We start from the raw sequence: 5,010 nt of genomic DNA, 5'->3' as shown, positions 1-5,010 counted from the left end.
CGTTACCACTTGCCTTGAATATCTGTCATCTTGGTCTTCTAAATGTGTACTGTTTCTAATGTCATATCAATTATTTATTTATTTGTTTATTTAATGTATTTAGTAAAGGGTCTACAGGGTCTCACTGCACAGATCAGACTTGTAGTGATCCTCCTGCTTTCAGCCTCCTAAGCACTGGGATTACAGGCATGTGCCATCATGCCCAGTCTCAATCACCAAGTCAGCATGTCCCAGGGACAAAGCCAGCACAGCATGCCTGCATCTATCTAAGCAGGAGCTTTAATCTGCTGAGCTCTCTGGCTGGTCCCCATATCAACTATTAATATACTCTCTTTAAAATAAATTTTTTAAAAGGTAAAAGAAGAGGAGAAAAGAAACACAGTTTCTTTAGAACTAGCCTCCAGCCAGTGAGTGAGCCAACTAGGGAGGAGGAGGGTGCTCTGCGCGAAGGCACTGTGGCCACCGTTATCCTCCACTTCTCTGCTGCACTGACCTCTGTGTCCTGCCTGATCCCACTTGTTTGTGGCATATAGATTTGTGTGCCCATTTAATACAAGAAAATGGAAACTGAGCAGCCAGAGGAAACCTTCCTGAACACTGAAACCAATGGTGAATTTGGTAAACGTCCTTCAGAAGATATGGAAGAGGAGCAAGCATTTAAAAGATCTAGAAACACCAATGAGATGACTGAATTGCAAATTCTGCTTCAGAGCAAGAAGGCTGGGGCAGTGATTGGAAAAGGAGGCAAGAACATTAAGGCTCTCTGTACAGACTACAATCGCAGTGTTTCAGTCCCAGACAGCAGGGGCCCGAGCACATGATGGGTATCAGTGCTGATATTGAAACAGTTGGAGGAATTCTGAAGAGAATTGTCTCTACCTTGGAAGAGGGCCTGCAGTTGCCATCACCCACTGCAACCAGCCAGCTCCCGCTTGAATCTGATGCTGTGGAATGCTTACATCACCAACAGTGAACAGGAAGTGACTTTGGCTGCGAGTTGAGACTGTTAATTCATTGATGTCTGGCAGGAGGAATTACTGGGGTCAAAGGTGCTAAAATCAAAGAACTTCGTGAGAACACTCAGACAACAATCAAGCTTTTCCAAGAATGTTGTCCTTATTCTACTGACAGAGTTGTTCTTATTTGAGGATAGCCTGATGGGGTTGTAGAGTGCATAAAGATCATCCTTGATCTTATATCTGAGTCTCCCATCAGAGGACGTGCACAGCCTTATGATCCCAATTTTTATGATGAAACTTATGATTATGGTGTTTTTGCCATGTTTGATGACCATCGTGCATGACCTGTAGGATTTCCTATGCGGGGCAGAGGTGGTTTTGGCAGAATGCTTTCTGGTCTAGGTGGGTGTCCCATGCCTCCCTCTAGAAGAGATTATGATGACATGAGCCCTTGTTGGGGACCATCACCCCCTCCTCCTGGTCAAGGTGGCCAGGGTGGTAGCAGAGCTTGGAATCTTCTTCTTCTTCCACCACCACCACCACCTAGAGGAGGAGATCTAATGGCCTATGGTAGAAGAGGAAGACCTGGAGACCACTACGATGACATGGTTGGTTTCAGTGCTGATGAGACTTGGGACTCTGTGATACATACATGGAGTCCATAAGAAAGGCAGATGGTATATGGTCTCTGGATATGATTATTCCTATGCAGGGGGTCGTGGCTCATATGGGGATCTTGGTAGATCTATTATTACTACACAAGTAACTATTCCCAAAGATTTGGCTGGATCTATTATTGGCAAAGGTGGTCAGTGGATTAATCAAATCTGTCATCAATTGGGATTCTATCAAAATTGTTGAGTCCTTAGAAGGATCCAAAGATCAGATTACCATCATAGGCACACAGGACCAGGTACAGAATGCACGGTATTTGCTGCAGAGCAGTGTGAAGCAGTGTGCAGATGCTGAAGGATTCTAATGCAAGATATTTTTTCTTTTTTTAATAGTGTGAAGCAGTATTCTGGAAAGTTTCTCTAAGACTAGTGAAGAACTGAAGGAGTGCTGCATCTTTTTTTTTTTTTAATCTTCTTTTGTTTAAAAAGCCAACATTCTTCTCTTTCACAGATGTTCTGCATTTGAGGTGTAGTAAAATCTTTGCTGTTCACCAGATGTAATGTTTTAGTTCCTTACAAACAGGGTTTCCAGGGAGGGTGTGCAAAAACTAACACTGAAATTTTAAAGCAGCAGCAGAGTGAGTGGATTTTATTTTTTGTTTATTGTTGGAGGTTTAAAACAATTTCTCCCATGTAATTATTGTGAACACCTTGCTTTGTGGGGTCACTGTAAACATTTGAGGGGTGGGACACGGAGGAAAGTAACAATAGTCCCCATGACCCTGGCATCTGTTTAGAGCAGTATGCGGAATGTGATGCTCTTTTGTTATGATTTTTTTAAATGATTTTTAAAATAAATGTAGTGAATTTATTTTGGTGGTCATTTTAAAAAAAATAGACAGTCAATTTTCAAATGGTGGTTGAATTTCCTAATGCTTCCCTAAACTAAACACTAAGTTTGATTTTAAGCTTCTCTGTTGGAAATAAGTACAGTATATCTCTTAGATACATGCAAAATATATAGGGGAATTCAGTTCTGGTGATTTTCTTGATGGTTTCAGTCATTGCTTGGGAAGAAGTTCCATTATATGTATCATGCTTATAATAAGCTGGAGGGTTTCTGTTTTTGCAAATGCTTGCCCCTACTTTTTAGCTGTTTTCTGTTAGTTGTAAAGAGCCAAGGTGGGCAACAGTACTACAAACTGAAAAAAATAATGTAAGTATATTCCAGAAGCCTAATTGGCAGTGGGTTTTGTTAAAATAACACTTGGTTATGGAAGTAAATGATGGATGTTGAATAAATTATGATTATTTTTATTACATTTCTTACCTATAGACATTAAACTGTCAACTTTCTAGTGTTTATTAAATTTTATATAAATATAAATATATATATGTATATATATATATATACATGTTTTTCCATTGTATGCAAATTGCAAGAAAAAGATGTACTATTTCTCTGTTGTATGTTGGATTATGTAGGAAATGTTTGTGAACTATTTAAAAACAAGTTGAAAAAAGTTCCTGTGGATGTTTTATGTAGTATCCTGGCATTTGTGTTGGTAGTTTCAAAGTTTCACTGCATAGTAAAACTCCCATGATGCTAGATTTGATGTGTGTTCCATTTGAAAGAAGGTTGGTTGACACCTGTAAAAATTGTTGAAACGTTTCTTTTATAAGGAAATACAGTAATCTTACATTAAAAAAGAACTAGCCTGGCTTATTCTGTTAAAATGAGCTTCTATTTCTGGTAAATTCCAGCCAACAAAGACTTCTCAGGCTCTGTGTGGCCAAAATGATGCATCTGCAAATTCTTTGTGTACTGAGAGATGTTTAGATGGTGATGTTTAGATCATGGCTGATGGAAGTTTTATTTCCTGCCCTTAAAGGAACATTCTTATAATTTTTTTACATGACAATAAATACATAAGTAAATTTAATAATAGCATCACTTGCTAAGACTTTAGACTTCAAATTTATTGTATTACAAGTAGTAGTGGGATTAAATATACTTTCTTATCATTTCTAGGTAAAAGGCTTGTTCAAATGTCAATGATACAAAGATACTAAAGGTTATATTTAAAATTGCTAAAGAGAATAATTGTAAGTACCACCAGAGCAATATGTAACCTAAGTTAAATCTTTTTTTTTAAAAATGTGTTTAGTAAGAGTCTACAGGGTCTACAGGGTCTCACGACATAGATTGGACTTGTAGTGATTCTCCAGTTTTCAGCCTCCCTAGCGCTGGGATTACAGGCACCACCACACCCAGTTTCAATCCCAGTCTCACCACAAGCCAGGGGCCGGGCTGGCAAGGCACCTTGGGGATGGAATCCTTGTTGCTGTGCTCTGCCTAAGCAGGCACTTTGGTCCACTGAGCTATCTGGCAGGCCCTTAACATAGGATAAATCTTTAAAAGAATTGTAAATATTTCTCTAGATAAGACTTGGGAAGTCTTTCCAGTTTTTATAGTTGTATGAAGTTCTGCAAAAGTATAAATTCCTGACAATTTTGTCAGCTACAGGTGCTCTGCCATCTATGTCACATGGGTAAAGTGAAAATGAGAAAATTAAAATGAGCCTACTTGGAAAATGCGAAGCAGTTCAAGTTGTGTTAGTTGAAATCGACTTCACTAATCATAATGAAGCATGTGTGCAGTAGCTTCACTTACTTTTTGGTGGGGAATGGAAAGTTGAGTCCAGAGCTTTCTCATTGAGCTATATTCCTATCACTTTTAGTTTGACATTGGGGCTAAGATTCTATGTTGCTCAGGGTCTTGCCAAGTCACTAAATTGCTTGTAATCCTCCTGTGTCAGCCTCCTAGAAAGTACGATTCTTTACTTTCTATTTGCTTGTTTGCTGTGTATTCAGAAATTTTGGGGAGTGAATTTTACCTTCCAGAAGAATACTTCATAAGGGCTGGCCAAATAGCTCAGCGGATTAAAGTACCTGCTTAGGCAGAGCACAGTGGCTGGGGTTTGATCTGGGGTGTGCCTTGCCAGCCCCACCCTCAGGACGCACTGAGGCAGCGATTGAGACTGGACATGGTAGCGCACATCTGTGATGTCTTTAGACCTTGTACTAAAATACAAAACAAACAAACAAACAAAAACCCAGAAGAATACTTCATGATGTCTACAGAAGGCTTTTACTAATTCAGTCTTATTTTATTGGGCACAGAAGTGTGTGGGGGGAGATAGGAAGGCTTGATTAAAATATATTATCCCATTGTCTAATTTCTCTTGAAAGGATTATGCATATACCTCTGATGTTTTTGATAATGTAAGATGAGGTAAATTCCAATGATGTTTAATTTATAGAGATCACCACGAGGTGACAACCCTGTGAAATCTGTATGTCTTACATCAATCAAATTCAGCCTTTACCAGAGTTATTTTTTTTGACTGTATCAGCAAGCAAGAACTGCATTCATT

The 5,010-nt window shown here is 39.0% G+C and overlaps 1 pseudogene; it reads left to right on the top strand.

Annotated features, from left to right (window-relative positions):
• The first annotated feature begins 560 nt into the window (after positions 1-560).
• Positions 561-1,938, top strand: LOC101577347 (annotated as a pseudogene).
• Positions 1,939-5,010: the final 3,072 nt, after the last annotated feature.

The sequence above is a fragment of the Octodon degus genome, unplaced genomic scaffold (genome assembly GCF_000260255.1).
Source record: "Octodon degus isolate 3935 unplaced genomic scaffold, OctDeg1.0 scaffold00005, whole genome shotgun sequence".
In the NCBI taxonomy this organism is placed as follows: domain Eukaryota; kingdom Metazoa; phylum Chordata; class Mammalia; order Rodentia; family Octodontidae; genus Octodon; species Octodon degus.
The sequence above is the reverse complement of the archived record's forward strand: the minus strand, read 5'-3'. Positions and strand labels throughout refer to the sequence as shown.